Source organism: Arvicanthis niloticus, chromosome 3 (assembly GCF_011762505.2).
Source record: "Arvicanthis niloticus isolate mArvNil1 chromosome 3, mArvNil1.pat.X, whole genome shotgun sequence".
NCBI lineage: Eukaryota > Metazoa > Chordata > Mammalia > Rodentia > Muridae > Arvicanthis > Arvicanthis niloticus.
The window spans coordinates 82639354-82657798 of NC_047660.1; the positions used below are offsets into that span (position 1 = coordinate 82639354).

Genomic DNA, 18445 nt, shown 5'->3' on the forward strand with positions numbered 1-18445 from the left:
TCTAAGACCTGTTGTCTCTCTCCCTGCCTGGAAAACTTTCCAGAGCCATAACCTCATTACTTCTGTCCCTTCACAGACTTTATCTCCGTCATGAGGCGAACGCTCTCTGCAGTCACCTAATATCACATGCTATGGAATGTTGTTCTCCAGGCATGGCATGGCCATTGTAGTCTTGAAACCAGAGTGGGTGTGGCTGATCACCCCCACACCTCCCTAAGATTGGAGCCATTTCCTTGTGAAGATGGCACAGGAGGGGCTGGGTGAGACTCCCCCTCAAGCTAGGTAAATGTAAAATAACTACAAGGGCAAGGGTCTTCCTGGAGCTGCTCCAGAAGCTGCCTGTGCTCCTGTAAGTAACCACAGTGAAATCACTGGTTCACAAAACTAGACCTGAGCAGAGTTCCTTCTTTAGTCTGTCGTCACGTCTGCCCTGTCGGCTGCCACTCCATTCCCATCTAAGCCCCTCTTGGCTGTTTTCCCAGACACATGTACACACGCACTTCCTTCTGTCCTTCCTAATTCAAAGATGTGCTCCCTGGACATCTCTTGGCCTCTCACTTTTACCACCAGCCCTCCCCGGAACCCACCTCATCCTCACCCTGCTGATCCTTCGCTGTGGCCATTTCCCCAAGGGAAGGAACAAAAGCACCTGTCCATGAGCCTGCCCTGGTAGAATAGACTTCCATGTGCAGCCTGTCTACTAAATATATCTAGCACCGGAAGAGGCTCCTGCCTAGATGGTGCTTGGCAAGCACGTACTGAGGTGACCGGATCAATCAACTGAAGAAGAATGGCCTGAGAAACCCGCATCTGACTTCTCACCATGAGCTGGGCTTCAGTAAGCCCTGAGTATACGAACAACTTTGTCTTGATTCTTGAAATGAGGCAGCTGACTATGGGACTAGTCACACTGCTTCCAGGGCTTTAAAATAACACAATTACATGTCTGCAGCTATTATTTAAGTGGTGTCACTGGTAAGACTTCACACCCATGGATGAGGTTCCTTACATGAAAGGACAGTTCCTTTAGTATTTGCATAGCATTTGCATAGCATTTGCATAGGCACACGTGTTCTCTACTCCTTGTGCTCCTGATCAGGTAGACTCTGCCTGGGTCTGGTGGGTTGTGTCACTGAACCTAACTTTAGGTCTTCCTTTTCTAAGAACCTACCATGCCTCTTTCCCTTTCTATGCCTTCTAAGAAAAGCAGCAACTCAATTCTTTTTTTTTTTTTTTGACTATCTTATACCTCACTGGTACAAATTGGTATAATTATGCTCTAATTGTATTTTGAGAGAAAAGTTTTATTTTAACAGGAAGGGTGATATGTAGGAGGAGCTAAGGTGAGAGGAAGAGAAGGAGTAAGGAGAGGAGGAGAAGGAGAGGAGAAGCTAGGTGATGAGAGAGAGAAAGAGAGAGAGAGAAAGAGAGAGGGGGACATGGAGGCAGATATTCACGTGTCTCCACCAGTCAAAGATGGTTGATATATCTAGGCTGGGTATTAGGTTACACTTCTGATTGAGCATTACCAAACTTATAAAGCCTTTGATTAACATTTTTAAAAAATTGTATAAAAGCAAAAAGGAAAAGGGGGCATGGGATAGGGGTTTTCTAGGGAGGGGAATTGGGGAAATGGGATGGCATCTGAAATGTAAATAAAATACCCAATAAAATATTTATAGGAAAAAATTAAAAATTAAAAAAAATTTTTAAATTATATAAAAAAAAGAAAAGCAGCAACTCACTGGAGCATGCTTTCCAACATCAAGCCTTCTGACTGGAGCTCATGTAAGCTGGCTGGAATTTAGCCATCATGTCACTGCTGGCTCCAGATGCTGAGGTAGGACCAACCACACAATACAAGGAGAAGGCAGAACCACCTGCTGGCTTGGAGTTGAGAGCAAGAAAAACAGGCTAAGAGGAATCCTCTGGGTCATGTGGTTATGGCAGTATCATGGGGTGGGGGGATAAAAATTATCCACAATTCTCCTCCTCCTTATTCCTCAAATTGCAGTGCCAACAGTATCCTGGTAGCTTCAATATCCCTGAGAAAGGGGAGCATCCTCTTATGAGTGGAACTGCAATCAAATCCCATCCTGGTCACCACCAACTGCCAGGGTGTCTCTGGGAGCAAAGTGAATATGCAGCCTTGCATATATATTGGGTATACTTCTTCCAAAGTGCCAGCTGCTTACAGGCATCTACTGGGAGAGAGATGCAGAAGCATTTGGGAGAATCAGTTAATTCCACTTAAGCTGTCTCTCTACTGCTTACCATATGAGGCTAAATCGATTGCCAGGGAGGAAGTTCAGACACAGGAAGTACGGGTTGAAATGAAGAGCAAGCATGTCCATGTTTTTATTCACAATCAGCTTTGTATCACATTCTCCCATAAAAGGCCATTCTTTTCAACAGATTTTTTTAACCAAAAAAATCTGTCATCCTAATCTAGCTGTAAGTAAAGACGATGTCCATAATATTGACTATAAATTGTCAATATTTTGACTTTGAGTCTCACCTGGTTCAAGTCCTTCATTTTTCTTAAAACAGTCTTAGCTCTGGAAGGGCATAGGAAAGACCTACATTCCTGTCTAAATGCTACACTTGTCTTTGAAAACTACTAATCCTACTTGCAGATAAGAGGGTAGGGGACCTGGACTGGGTATCAGGGTGCTACAGTTTAGAACTGAGACTACCAAGGACCCATGCACAGCAGCTGCTGAGCAGGACAGGCTTCAACAAAACAGGCCTTGCCCATAACTAGGCAACCGCCCTTCTCCTAAAAGATAAGTAACTTCCTTCCGTCTCCAAATTAGTTTGTTGGTTTACTTTCTCCTAGAGACCTGAGGTGATGTTAGATTAATTATCGTGTGTCCTTCTCCTCCTCAAAACCTTCCAGTCGTTCTCCATCTAATTCACAGTAAAACCTAAGGCCCTTTCAGAGGCTTCCTACATTCTGTCTGCAATACTTCCAACCATTCAATCCTCCTCCATTCCAATCAAAGCAAAAATCCTTATTTTCCTAAGAATATATACATATATGTATGTGTGTACATGTATAATATACATTTAGTTTTGTTGTGTCTTTGAATTTAAACAAGCTTTCCCTGAATGTCCCTTGTTGCCGTCCAGCCTCTGCTTATATATCACCTCACCCACAAGACTCTCCTTGGGCACCCAGTATACAACACCCAGGGCTACAGCCTGCCCTCTTCTCATCACTCACTGCCTTTCCCACTAGAGTATACAGGGTGTGTGTGTGTGTGTGTGTGTGTGTGTGTGTGTGTGTGGCAGAGAGAGGGGGGTGGGGGAGAGAGATCCCTCCAGAATGTGATTCCATAAGACCCTGCCTGGTTACTTCATTGCTGCTTCCTGGTACTTAAAATGGCACCTGTTATACAATGGGTAGGTACTTGGGCTTTCTCCTTCAACATCTAAGTGGAAGAATGACATTTAGTATAAAAAGAACTAACTGTTTCTATAAAGACTGAAAGAGAAATGTAGCAGAAGGGAAAAAGAACCTGTCACTGAGTTGTGCCAAAAGTTGGTAACAAAACATGCAAGGTGACATGAAATTTAATAAGCACCCAGGATGAGAATGAATATCCAAGAACCAACAAAGTGACACCACACTAGGTCAAGTGGTCATTTCTTTTCATAAGCTTTTCTCAATTGACGAGGGCATCCTGGGTCCCTCCATGCTTCCTGAAGTTCCCAGGAAAGGGGAAATGTCTCTCTTGTTTGTAAAGGTTTAAAGTCATACAACTATCATGCAAAGCAAAAATGCTAGTGTCAATCAAAACCACACTGGTTGGACACATAGACACCCAGGATTGGCAGAGTCGGGAAGCTATCCTAAAAGACTGGTGAAGAGGGTATTGAGGTGTGCTTGTAGGGGCAAGAGGATGCCACGGTTCAGGAAGAACTGCAGTCACCCAGACAGAATAAGAAATGACCAGCCCCTTGTGGCATGGGAGATGCAGAGAAGGTAACTCTGTAGTGCTCCCCACAGAGTGAGTCTGGTTTCTGTGGGGAGGCAGGACTGGGATTAGACAGGAGGGAAGGACTCTGAACCCTGGCCTCCCCTGGCCCATCAGGGTTCCATGCCTCCTCAATTTGTGTGTCTCAGTCTATGAATGTTTACTAAAAGTCCATGTGTAAGGGGGGGGAGCTAGCACAAAGCCCACAGGAAATGGCCTTTCCCAGAACAGTGGCCAGTACATCCCAGATGCCTTGGAATGCTTAAAGGGTACTCCCCTGCATCATAGACAGTTCTCTCCACACCAAGAGGAGCGTGCTATTCTCGTACTGTAGATGTTCTCTGCTCTCAGGCTCTGAGAGGTCCCTGCTCCAAGGTCACTCCACTAAAATGGATGAAGTTAGAATTTAGCTCAAGAAGTTGGTCCAACACCTGTGCCCTGGACAACATGCCCAGACAACAGAAATTATAATCAGGATGACCAGTTACTTTGTGAACTAAAAATCAGGACATTCCTGCTGACAAGAAAAATTTTTTTGATCTACTTCTGATTACAAGAGACAGTCAGAGATGGCATTTGGATGCCAAAGTCATAGGATTTCTAGGACATTCCATGGACATGAAAAAAACAGGAGGTCTGAAATTAGGTCTGCCCTACAAAACCTAGGCCAGATCTTGAAAAGAAAACCACATAAACCATAAGCAATGATTCCAAGGTAGGACAGGACAGGTACTGTAGGAGGGCCATCTGATCTCAGCCAGTCAGAGAAGGCTTCCAAGGAAGCGAACAATGATTAGAAACCCAAAGCTGTAGTGGCAAAAATGAAGGAAGCATCATCCAGGAAGAAGGGACAGTCCGTGAAAGGGCTCTGAGATGGGAAGAAATGGCACTTACCACCTGAGCAGAAAGAGCCCCACATGGAGGGGCAGTCACAGAGGAGAAGGAACATGAGCTGAAGGTGAGAGTCAGGAGGGGCAACAGTTAGCCAGATCGATCCTGAGCTCTCAGAGCACATGCCAGTCCAAGGGACCAAAGAACAGAATGTATACAGTATGAGGTAAAGGTCTCCGGTCATTGCTGGTGTGTGAGGGAGACAGCCAGGACAGGCCTGAGCACACAGACAGAAAGGACAGACAGACTACTGCAGAGTATGCTGGGGCTAGAAGCTGGGACCATTATTCATACCACAAAGTCACGAGGGAATAAGGGTGGGAATAAAGGAATGGAGGGGAGATTGAGAGAGAGGGCAGGAAGAAGGGGAGCAGAAGGTGGACTGTGAGAAGGATGTCAGCGTGCAGGAGGGGAGGTCCATAAAATTTAGCCAGAAGTATAAGGGAACATGACAAGGCCACCAGGGGACTGGGCCACATCTGGGCAGTGAACAGATAAAAATGACCTTGACCTTGGACATGTGGCTAGCTACAGCCACCTCATTAGGACCAAGCCAATCTGAACTCACTTCCACAGACCCGACACGGCTGTAGTAATCCACATGTCTCCACAGGAAAGCTTAATACACAGATCATGCATACCGGGAATGTCACCCCAGGCAAAACACACTTCAGAGACCCCACTTTCTCCTGCAGCAGAATATGAAACCAATGTCCCTAAACCATCATTCTCCCTATAATCTTAGTTTATAAATTATGCTAATAAGAGTCTGTAAACAACATGAATAATGAAATATAAGACATGGACTTCATTTGATAAAATATTCATTAAAGGTTTAATTAAATAGGGAGAAAGACCCTGATTTCTGCATGAAGGAGATCCCTATGGATCTAAAGAATTAAAGACTCGCACATCTGTTGCCAGTCAGAAATTGTGATTATAGATGTGGCACTGAGCAAATGCAAACGTGTATGGATCGGCTAGAAGAATCAAAGCACTTCTCAAAAAAAAAAAAAAGTAAAAATTATTAATTAGGCCCTTTTCTCTCACTCTCCTAACTTAAAGATCATTGTCCCCTACAACAAAAAAAGATCAGAATCTGTTCACCTCAAATAAACTCTTAAGAATGGCTCAGTTTTCCAAGCTTTCAGACCGGCTCCTTATCTGTAATACTTCAAAAACTAAGAAGCATATTTAAACAAAAAACCTGGCCACATCTAAATCTCAACACCTCACACACGGGGTGGATCTTGCCTGCCAACCTCTCTATGCAGCTATCAGAGGGCGTCACAAATTCAGTTTCTTGCTGTAGCCCCTGTGAAGCACTGCTCTGAACTCCCCCTCCCCCAACTTTGCAGAGAATCCAAATCAAGCAGATGCATCCTTGGTTACAATTATCTGCACATCTACCCAGCTATTAGGCCACCAGCCCCAGGCTGGAAACAGGCTTGTTCTGAGTCACTCTTCTGTTCTGGGAGTGGCAACTTCAAGTTCTCGGTGAGTCAGAGAATGAGACCTGTCCCTGTGTTTTTGGGTGCCCCACAGAGGGGTCTTATGAAACCCAAAAGAATAAGCCTTTCCCAGCAGTATTGGGAGGAATCACCACCCTTCCCCCAGCCTGCCCAAGCTTCCTTTTTATATACAATCAGTTGCCTTTGTAGCAATAAGGGTCACAAAAATGCTTGTACCTTATAATTGAAGAAATGCCTCTGGGAACGTATCCAAAGAATTAATCCTAAATTTGGGAACACTGTGAATCTGCTGCAGAACGATTCCTTCTTACGAAGAGTGTGCTGCAAGAAGCTAGTTAAGTAAATTGGGGTACAGCTTGGTGGGATGTGCACAGCCTTAAGTCTGTGTGGCTACAGAGGCATGCCCACCACGCCTTCACTCTCTATCTGTTCACTAGATGAGCAGATACAATATTAATATGTCACTCTACTTACTGACAGAATTTCCCTTTGCCATTACAGGATCTTGTCTGAGACCTGAGAAACAGTCTTCATTAAACAAACACAAACACGGTAGTATCTCTCAAAGCACTGGCTTTGATATAGGTTTGATTTTGTTTGTAACTTCCTCCCTCGGACAGTGAAGAGGAGAACACAGAATGGTAGCCCAGTTCACCTCTACTGTTTCATTCGCACACTTATGGCAATGTGTCTGAAATTGGAGCTTCTAAAACTTCGTGTTAACACCCGGCATTTTACAAGCATCCCCAACTCAGTGTGTCCCCACAGAGTCCACAGTCCTACCTCCCTTCCTCAAACTGGCCCTCTCTTCAAGGGTCAAGACAGTGGTGGTAGACAGCTCTTAGTCAGAACTTGAAGGCAGAGTCAGGTGAATCTCTGTGAGTCTGAACCTATCCTGTTCTAAGTAGTGAGTTCCAGGCCAGACAGGGCTCACAGTGAAAGCCTGACCCAGAACAAGCACAAAGAATTATCATTAGTGTTAGTTTTACATGACTTCCCAGATAGTCTCCAGTCCTTGTAAATACTGTTTGTGGTCACAATGATTTTAAAACAGGGAGGACTAACTTTGGTATTTTTAAATGATATCCTCTCTTATCGCTGGAAATAATGTAGAGGTGTTAGAAAAACCAGTTAAGGAACTATTACCTCAGAGAAAAATAAGGAAAAACAGAGACTAGACAAAGAGTAATGGCCCAGGACTAAGAGCTATTTGTTTTTCATGGAAGCACACACACACACACACACAGAGAGAGAGAGAGAGAGAGAGAGAGAGAGAGAGAGAGAGAGAGAACCAGCCACACAGGTTAACTCCAGTGGGAAATCCTTTTTTTTTTTTTTGCATGAAGTAATTCCCTTGGCCATCACACTTTGTGGTGAGATTGATTCCCAGCCTACGAGGAGCTCACGCCCATATCAAGAAGGTGCCCAGCCTGCCACTAGCATCCTCAGGAGAGTTCCAGTGTTCTCAAGAGGAGAACACTTTCTGGCCCATTACACATAGACCCTATGCACAATTCAGAACCTGTTTTGTTCCTGAACCATAGTTTAAACTACTTAAACCAAAAAAGGAAGAAAATAAAAGATGTGAAAAGAAGCAGATTTCCAGAGGTGCAGACCCTAGGTGGGTGCTCTGCTGTGGCCTGCACCTGCCATGGTAACAGTGCACCACAGGCCTCTCACCACCTGCTCGTCTGAGCTCCCATTTCCTCCACTATGGATCAAGGGTAAAACAGAGAGCATGTCTCCCTCACAGGGAAGCCAGCAAGGTCAAATGGAGTCGGGGTGTTATAAAAGCTCTTTGGGCAAAGACTAGCCCTGCAACTAAAGAGCTGCCCCTCCCCTGCCCGTGAGGTCTTCCCACTGTAGAATAGTCATGAGCAGGTGGCCCCTGGGAAGGCTCAGCCCCAGTCCAGCAGCAAGCGGCTCCCCATACAAGGACAAGGCCTTCATGCTCTCCTCTGTTCCTGCTCAAGTCAGGTGCTCAGTTCACAAGACACCAGTAATGTTGGGAAGCAGAATTACAAAGCAGGCTTTGATAAAGCCAAGCTGAAAATAGGTCAGATTGGCTTTAAGTTTCAAGCCTGGCCCCAACCCAGTCTGTTTTGATGTTTCTTCCTGTCAGAAAAAAAAAAATTAAGATAATAACAATCCTTCTGGTACGAGGACTGTAAGTGGGCCAACCGTATCTGCTCAGAAGCAAATCCAGGCTACACAGCCAGTCTCCTAGCCTCACTCCCAGGATCCTGGCTCCCCAAGTGAAAGGCCCCTCTGGGCAGGCATAAAGTCCTGTCTCACCAGGGTTGTCAGCCCTGAGCTTCACCTTTCCTGTTTCTATTAATTAAACTTGATTTATGAAGCAAGCCTTTCACCAGCAGTCTAGGTGTGATTTGACAAAGGCGTGTGAAGAAGGCAGCTCCTACCCACATTTAAAAAGGAATTAGGTGTCGCAAATTGACACATCCTTTTCTTTTAAAAAGTGTGAGGAAAGGGTGTGACTCAAGCTTTCTGTTCTTCAGGAAGGCCTAGTCTTTGTCTATTGAGACATTCCGAGTTCCCATTAGTCTCCCATCAGTCCCAGGTGGCTCCGCACTCTCCTACAACCCTGCTCGCCTGAACCAGAATCAACAGACTCTAATAGAGTCATTGAGGTGAGTGGCAGGCAGGAGGCAGGTGTGCTTTGCAGATACACATTCTTTTAAGCCTCTCATTAAGGGAATACACCCAGGACAGAAGTTATTGGCCAAGAATATTGAGAGATCTTCCTCGAGCTTCAAAGAGCTCCTGGCTTAGCCGGCAAACAAAACCCCAACACAAACACAGGAGGGCAACCAGAGGTTAGCTCCCCCTGAGCAGGGGCTGGCAAGCCTTTTCTTCTTCCGACTGATGCCTTGGGACTTCTAGGAACACCATGGCAAGGAAGAGGTGTATAAGAAACCGTGCAAGGGGCTTCCAAAGCAACAAGATGGTAAGGTGGAAATATGGGGGCCGGTGTGGGAGCTTTAGATAACAGCAAGCAAATGAAAGCTGCCCGAAAGGAACACGGCAGAAATGACCAGTGACCACCTAGCTCTCCCTGCCCTGCTCCCACGCCGCACACATCGCCAAGTTTTTTATGACACCTATCACCTTGTATCAGTTACAGCCAGTGTCCATTGCCTCTTGGCTTGGATAGCATGTGTTCCCTCTCCCTCTCAGGCCACTGGCTAAACCACCAAGGGGCTATCCAATGGATGGGAATTGCCCAGAGGAGCAGGGGAATCAGGATACACTGGGGTATCCAGGTACCACCTGGGTTAGGCCTATAAGAAGAAAGCAGCTCAGCTGCACTTGGAGGTGCCAGGCAGGTGCTCCAGTCTCACACTGCCAACAAGATGCACCAAGGGTTATCCCTGCACTAAAGTGAAGGAGTCAAGTAAGGACAGGTAGATGGCAAGACTGACGGAAATGTCAGCCTAGGGCTCCCAGAACAAGTGACCAGAACAACTGAAAAACTCTGCTCTGTTGTATTTTGTCCCTTTTAAATCACAAACATCAAGGTTAAGTTTTCAAGACATAACACTGTCCACAAAAGTTAAACATCAGTGAAAGGTTCCAAGTGAGCAAAAATTCCCCCAATGAACTTCACCTGGTTCAAGAGTTGTTAAGTAAGCTGGTAAAGCTATCTATACCAGCCTTCTTTATCCAAGGTTCTAAGAGCATCATCTTTTGAGAGTAACAAGAGACTCTGGAAAGCAGAGGGAAATGGCAGACACAGCCGGAGAGACACATGTGCCCTGCTTGGAAAGTCACTCAGACCACTTCACACCCATTGCAAGGTTCCTAAGCAGCCTGTGACCTCTGTTCAATAGTCTGTTCCAAAAAAAAAAAAAAATCAACAAACAAACAAAACAACCTGCCATATGCTCCAACCTGCCAGGCCACTGGAACAAATAGGCTGCAGTAGGAGAGGAGGAGGTTGGGAGGTGGCGTTAGCCTCAGAGAAGAGCTCAGGCTGAGCCTGAGTTTCCTTCTTGGCTGTTGTTCCTAGGATCCAGTCCTCACACTTCTCATCCCATGCTTGTTCCTCAACCTTCAAGCATCCGTGTGTTCTATTCCTAATCACAAATTCTAAGTCAAACTCAAATTCCCTCCTTTCTGAGCTCTTTCTGCCCTCCCCCCGCCCCCTGTCACCATGAGGATCGTGCCACAGCTCCTCTGCTCTCTTCTGTGTCATCAGAGATTGATGGGTTATCTAGACATAAGTCCTCTTTCTCTTTAGGCCAGGATTGTCCAAGAAGACTAGATCTTCCATGGAAGAGCTAACTGAGCAGGGTTACATGAAGAGCTTGCAGTCAAATAAGATGGCTTGGTTAGAGAACCATAGGAAAATATGGAGGATGTATATGCTTATCTGAACACAAGGGAAGACCCTTCTATAGAAAGGATGCCTTTCCAGTTCACGTAAAAGACAAGGTAGAACAAGAGACATGTCAGGACAGTCACAGAGCATCTCAGGAGGACGCATGCCCGCCAAAACTAGAATGCTAAGTAGGGCTGCAGAGCCCAAGCACACAGCACCAGAGGCCTCAGATGGGAGCTGACCCAGAAATCCACAGAGGCTGTGAGAGCAGCAGAGGCTCCAGGAGCCAGCTGCTTCAAGACATCCAGATGTTATTCCTACTTCCAGCAGCAGCCGCCACAAACCCTGAGACATGGGTAAAATGAACCAAGCTTCATTTGCCCTCTTTTTAAAAAACCCCAGCCTATGAGGCATTTCTGGTGCATGAGCTAAATTCACTGACAGGGGCAGAGGAGGGGAGAAGAGAGAGAAGACAAGGCTTAGAGGTACAGCTTTACTACTCCCCAACCCCTGGACACTGGGACTGTTTCTCTCCACGTCTTAATGGCCCTGTATTTAAATTAGATACAACTTAGTATCTTTCCAACCTTGACATTAAAGAAAGGCATGAGATATTTAGCATTTGTCCTGCCTCAGACTAGCCATGGCTCTGAGCAGGTTACAGAGGCAATGTCAAAATGAGACTTTCTAGTTGACAATTAACTTTGGAACTTTAGATACAAAATAACTGTTATGAGAAAGATGCAATCTCAGCAGTGTGTGACATGTGTGTGTACTTGCCTGGAGAATATAAAATAGATAGAAGGTTAATCTTGCTTATTTCAGGGCTACCTCCTGTGGACAAGTATCAAGAGTGTACTGTGATTTCCAGGCTTTCTATGTTGGCAATATATCTTTATTACACAGTCATTCTGTACGTATTTATCTAGGTATAATAAAGTACATCCTTTCCAGGAGATTGGGGAAGGTGTGTCTGTAAGCCACACCCAGTATCACAGGGTCCCATCACCTTTTGACAACAAGAGAAGGAGGTCAACCACTCCCAAGAATTCCAGTGTCCTTCTTCCCCCCCCCCCCCCCCCCAGCACACACACACATAAGCTGTCTTTGAGGGACGCAGGGTAGCAATCAGTGGTATAGTTAGACAGCAGGATTCTTCTGGGCTGAGACAGGACACCTGGCCTCTCTTGTAGGTATGACTGCTCCTGTGATTGGTCGGGGCAGCCAGACCTGACTCCTCCAAATCCTGCCCAGTGGGCTTTCCCCCCTCTGCTAACACTTCCTAATTTCACTGCCATGTGACAACCACCATGTTGAACATAGTACATATGAAACACATCTATGAGAGAATGCTACGGAGAAAGGGTGGAGTTAAGAGTACAAGTGAACAACCATCACGGCACACAGAAGCAGGAGCATCTCCTGTGTGCACTCATCCACTGAACACGTATGAAGTACTTGCCCCCCCCCCCAGTCGAGTACTGTACTAAGTCGAGTAAATCAACGTTGAATAAAATACACAGTCTGCCTCTCCTCAGTCCCTACTGCCATAACCAGCCAACTGAAGTTAAGAGGGTGCTCTAGAACAAAGCTGCCTTTGGCCAGGAGGAAATCCCAGCTCAGAGGACAGTGAATTCTCTTCCTCTAGTCAGGTAGAGGAATTTTCAAATGCACATTTACTTAATTGCCCAAACAAGTACGAATTGTGTAGGGCCTGGGAAGGCACAAAGGAGCTAACCAAGTATGAAGGAAGCACTTTCTCAGTTCCCTGGGCCAGTGACTGCGAGCAGCTGGCAGCAGTACTGAGAACTCAGTGCTGAGCGCCACTGGAGCCTCACTATCAGAAGGACTGTGTAGCAGTGTTGAGCACTCACTGTCTACCGAGGAGTGATGACGTATCAGTACTGGAAACTCAGTTCCAGTGTATCATCAGTACTGGAAACTCAGTTCCAGTGTATCAGTACTGGAAACTGTTCCACGTGCAGTCAGTGGAAGAACGGAGTAGCAGCACTAAGCCTCAGGACTGAGCACCAAATACAAAGTACTCACTCTCTGTGTAAGTGTGGTGTCTAGGCAAAATCAGACACAAGTCTATCATTGAGGACAAATGAAAAAAAAACCAAGAGTTTATGCGACTATTCACTTGTTAACTTCGTGGGCTTCCCACTTATCACATTTTGCATTCCTTCACAATTCCTTTCAATGAAAAAGTCAGTTTTTGAGTGTGGCATATATGGATGCTATTAAATTTCTCATTCATAAGAGGCTGTGCAAAGCAGAGAAAGCCACCCTAGTGACAGCTGGTGGGCGGTGTCATGAGAGCAAGTGAGCCATGTGGTCTGTGTGCTCTGTACCTGTCTGAAGCCATCTTCCTGGTTACAGCAACACCCTTTCTGTCCTTGTTGTAAGCTTTGACCTGGCTCCTTCTGGCCATCTTGGCTTCCTTAGTCTTGGGATCACCCCAGCATCATTTCTCGCGTGGGGTGTAACTGCCTTGCCTCCACCTTGCATCCTTACAGACAAGGAGCAGTAGAAGAGTAAGACCAAGACCCGACAAGCCCAGGTCATCTGCCCATTCCACTCTATCAAAGCCCCACCTGACAAAGACAGAGCCTATCAGCAGCTGGCTGGGAGCAGCGGTTAAGTCCAGGACAACCTTGATTCATGCACGGGCGGTTTTAAATCACTAAGTGAATACAGTTTTGATCATTTCTATGTCGGCAGAAGATGAAATAAATTCCCCCATGAATCTTTGTGAAAAAACACAAACAGCCACTTCCGAACCTTGCAAAGGATATCATTTCCTAAATGATAAGGTTTTTTTGGCTCAGATGTCAAGCATGAGGCATGTTTAACTGGGGTGCCCTATAATAACAAGGTCTTTCAAGTAAAAGAAACCAAAATAGAAAACTACTTGGGGAGATGTTTCAAATTAATTAAGGATTGAGAAATTTGATTATGATTAGCTGAAGTTCAAGTTGTGATTTGCTGTTTTTAACATGGTTGCTCGGTCCATCTGTTTCATTCCAGAATGCTTCAGAATGCCTTTTCTGGTTATTTTACATTTGTTGAATAAGCCTGCCAATGTCAGCTTTAGCTTACTGTTGAGAGTAAAAATATTAAGACAGCCTTCTAAACTGTAATTTGGAATACCAGCATTCTCCATGAAAGTCACCTACAGCCCTGGCACAGAAAGCAAGACTTAACCAGCCCTTTTGGCCAAGAGCTCAAGCCAGCTCTGTCCCCTCTTCCTTACCCTGTACATATTGCCTGGAGCTCAGGCTGGTCACAGCTCTGACATGGCACCCCAGAATGTGCCATCCGTAGTCTGGGATTTGCAAGGTGGCAAGAGCGAGGAGCCTAGAAGGAGGAGGCCCCAGGCAACTGGACACATACCTGTCACATCTTCCCTGGCAAAGAAGCCACTAACAATCACAGCACTACATGTTAATTCTGCCATTCTAGAATCTCCACCACGTGGCTTCCCAAACCACACACAGACGACTGTCAAGCCCCAGAAATGCACCTCCTTCATCATCACACCAGGATGCTGCATTCAGGTCCTTTGCCAGCAAGGAGCATGAAGACTTCCTGTCTCCATCAGGCTCCAGAAGACTCTCACTGGATACTCTTTTATGTTGTTTCTCTAACAGAGCAAGGAACAGTGGCAGGCACAAAGCTTAGCATAAACGTGAACATCAAGAATGAATAAATCGGCTCCATCCTTTACCTCTGCTCGGCCATGACTTTCTTCCATCCCATCTTGCTCCCTACAGCAAAGAAAATGCCACCCGTAATTCAGGCTCAGCTCAGATGCCCCATTCTTGATGCCTTTCAGTGGGAGCCAGGCACCGTGCTGCATATCAGGGCATGCCTTACTTCCCGTACTCAGCCTCGCATTACAGTGTCCATGCATTTGACCCACCACCCTTGAATGCTGGGCTGTAGACACCCTAGGAAAGGAGCTTCCCTCTGTACTTTTCCACTCCACCACAGAACTACATGTTGTTTAAAATATGGGTTCTCCTAAGTCACTTTGATAGATAATAAAAGCAAATAAAGCCAAAATTTCTCCTGCTATTTTCTCCTCACTTAAAAGGGATATTTTCAAAACATATAAAGAATCAAGTCAAATTCAAAGTTTATAAATATAGAATATGATTCCATGTTGCTTTTTCACAGATTTATAACTGTATGGGTAACCACGCTAAGTAAAGAAATAAATGATAGGAATTTCAGAGGGAGTGGGAATTAGGGTAGAGTGGGGCTACAGGTAGAAGAGGGGCTGGCGGGGAGAGAGGAGGAAATTGTGATGTAACTATAGTATACTATATGAAGCTGAACATTTTAAATTTTAAGAAATTCAAGCTTATGAAAATCATGTTTTAGAGCTAGTAGATGGCTCAGCAGTTATAGGTGTGAGCTGCTAATACCTAGTGACTTGAGTTTGATCCCCAGAAGCCACCTAAAGGTGGAAAAGAACTGACTCCACAAAGTTGTCCTCTGAGCACTGCACACACGCCATAGCGTGCAAGTTCCCCATTCTATCAATCATACACCACATACCCCCCCACACACACACACACACCACTGGTTTAAGAGGCGAGGCTGGGCTAATGGAAGTGGGGTATGCAGGGCAGGCCTTAGATTTATAGCTTGGCCCTGCTTCCAGCCTGACCTGTTTGCTTCCTGGTCCACTGAGCTGTGAGGAGTAGCAGCGCTGGGCTCCTCTGCCATGAGCTCCACCACATCTTCTCCACTATGACGTTGCTTGTTCTCCAAGTGTAAACCAAAATAAATCCTTCCTCCTTTAGGTTGCTGCTTCTCCTCAGTTATTTGGTCACAAGTGATAAGTAAAGTAACTGATACAAATAGCAAAGTTAGAATCGATGCTTTAAAGGAGCGCCTGGGAACCACTTGGAGAGACTGCATTCTTTGATTTTTTTTGTATCTAGTCCTGCCATTATGGAAATTAGTATGGAGGTTCTGTAACAAACTATAAATAGCTGGACATGGTGACATAGGCCTTCAGTCCCATTACTTGGGAGACAGAGGCAGGTAGATCTCTGTGAGTTAAGGCCATTCAGTGCTACAAAGTGAGACCCTGTCTCAAAAACAACAAGCAAAACTAAAAACTCATCTATCATTGAATCCGATGTGTCAGTCCTGGGTATTTACTCAAAGGGCTCCAAGTCGACATATCACAGAGACATCTCCCATCGATGTTCACTGCCACACTACCCATAATGGCTAGCCTAAGTATCAGCCACAGAGGACTGGGTAAGGAAAATACATGCAGAATATTTACACAATAGGGTTCTTTTCCCTCAGACATACAAAAAAAAAAAAAAAAAAAAAAAAAAAAAAAAAACCATTTGCAGGAAGATGGATGTAACCAGAGATAATCATATCACATGAAGTCAGTTTCTGAAAGACAAGTTTCCTTCCTCATTTGTAGTTCTTGGATTTTACATATACATAAAGTATGTATGCAAATGTATGCAAATGTGACGTGAAAGTGGAGGCAAAACTAGGAGAACAAAGAAGAAAGGAGAGAGCAGGGGAGACTAAAGGGGGACAGAGAGACAGGGTGGGCCTGGCTTGGGATCTTTATCAAAAATCCAGTACTGTAAACAATGAACATACACAAATGGGAAAAGAACAGAAATAAATTATAAGTAACTACAATGATTCTAATTAGAGAGTGGGAGACAGAAATCGAAAAAAGAGGTGGTGGTTTTGCTTCTTAGGTGGGATGGTGGTGCAGGCCTTTCATCCCAGCACTCAGAAGGCAGAAGCAGATGGATCTCTGTGAGTTTAAGGTCATTGTGGTCTACATAATCAGTTCCGGGGCAGGCAAAACTACGTAGTGATATAGTGAGATCCTGTCTCAAGAAATCACTCACTCACACACTCACACACACACACGCACACGCACACGCACACGCACACGCACGCGCACGCGCACGCGCACGCGCACGCGCACGCACACGCACACGCACACACACGCACACACACACGCACACACACGCACACACACACACACACACACACACAGACACACACACACAGACACACACACACACGCACACGCACACACACACACACACACGCACACGCACACACACAGTACACATTGCACACAATCTCTGGGTACACGTGGATCACATTCATCTAGTCATTTGAACATTTGCAGAGTGCCTACTGGGCCCAGTACTACCCAATAACTGGGTATCCTGCAGGTGAGAACAGAATCTGCTGCTTGTCCTCAAAGACCTCTCATTCTAATGGGGAAGCCTGACAATAGATAATATAAAAAAGTAAATATCCCACACAGTAAATGGAATAATGGGGGAGTGGAGGTGGGAGGGGCAAGACAGGTGGTGTGATGTGGGTGGAGGAGGTCACGATTTTAGATAAAGATCCAAGGATGGCATCCCTTGAAAGGTCATTACATGAAGGTCAAAAGAGAATGAAAGCCAGTCAGGCAGAAACTACAATTAGAAAAAGGGAAAAGTTTTTTAGACAGAAGGCTCAGTAAGTCCAGAGGCCCTGGGGCAGAGCAAGTCTGGCATGTGTGAGGAATAGCAAGAAGACAGCGTGGCCAGAGTGGAATACAGAGCAGAGACAAGGCTGAGTCACACCCATGAGCAGGTCAGACACAGGGCCTTCTCTGACAGAAAGTAGAGCAGAAGATAACCAAACCAATGAGCAAATAATAATTAAATAATGTTATGAAGAAAAGAGACAAAAAAAAAAAAAAAAAAAGCTGGGTGTGGTGGCACATCCCAGTGATGCCAGCATTTGGAAGACAGAGGCAGAAAGATCAAGAGTTCAAGGCCGTTCCCAGGTACAAAGGAAATTCAAGGCCAGCCTGAAGCTGTGTGAGATCCACTCAGAAATGTGCGCTCTGGGGAGAGGATGAGGAAGAGGGGACTAGAGGAAGAGAAAAGAGAGAAAGCAAGCAGCAATCAGAGGTGAACAAGTTGTAATCTAGAATGTTCTATCAAACAGAAAAGCTGGGGGACCATCACGACTATCACACTGGCCACAGTGTTTCATAATTAGATTTTTACAGTGCAGTTCCCTATCTTATACAGAGAAACAAATCAGGAGGTCAAAAAAAAAAAAAAAAAATACAAGACTAACATCCCACTTAGGATTCATGAACAATTCAAACACACGCCAGCGCTTGTGGTTCTGTAACTATCATCTCGGGAACAGGACAATCACAGTCCTTCTTTTTCCAGTCTCCCCTCCTCCCCCTCAGCCTCCCTGCCAACAGAAAAGGCTTCATGGCATCAAAAATAGCCTGGTGAGACTGAGACACTCCTGGCTGCTTCAAGCAACCATCAGTTCCTGTAGTTTCCAAGTGGACAGTGCAGGAGGCTGAGCAAGCTGGTGAACAGCCAGGCTCTGCAGCCATGGCATGCTCTGGCCCTGCCATCAGGCCCAATTTAGTATTGGGGGGAAGGGTTGCATCTGCTGATGGCTCCTGTTTCACCTTTTGCTTCTCCACCATATTAACTTCCAGGACAACCACACCACCAGAAAGTCAGACACGGGCTGATCACACAAATACTTCCTCACCACACTGCTGGGCTAAGTTCCGTGTCCTGCTTCCCAGCCTCAGAATAACCCTCCTTGCTGGTTCTGACCCAGGGCACAGCATCCCTACTCACAAGAGATGTTCGAGGATGAGAAGCTCTGAAGCAGTTAATGAACTTGCTCCAGTCCTCCAAGGAAAATACAGACTGGGGAGG

General features: G+C 45.6%; 1 protein-coding gene across 20 annotated transcripts in view; it reads right to left on the reverse strand.

Annotated features, from left to right (window-relative positions):
* Window positions 1–18445, reverse strand: part of Cacna1d (calcium voltage-gated channel subunit alpha1 D) — a 428745-nt gene that overhangs the window by 204601 nt on the left and 205699 nt on the right. The window lies entirely within an intron of this gene.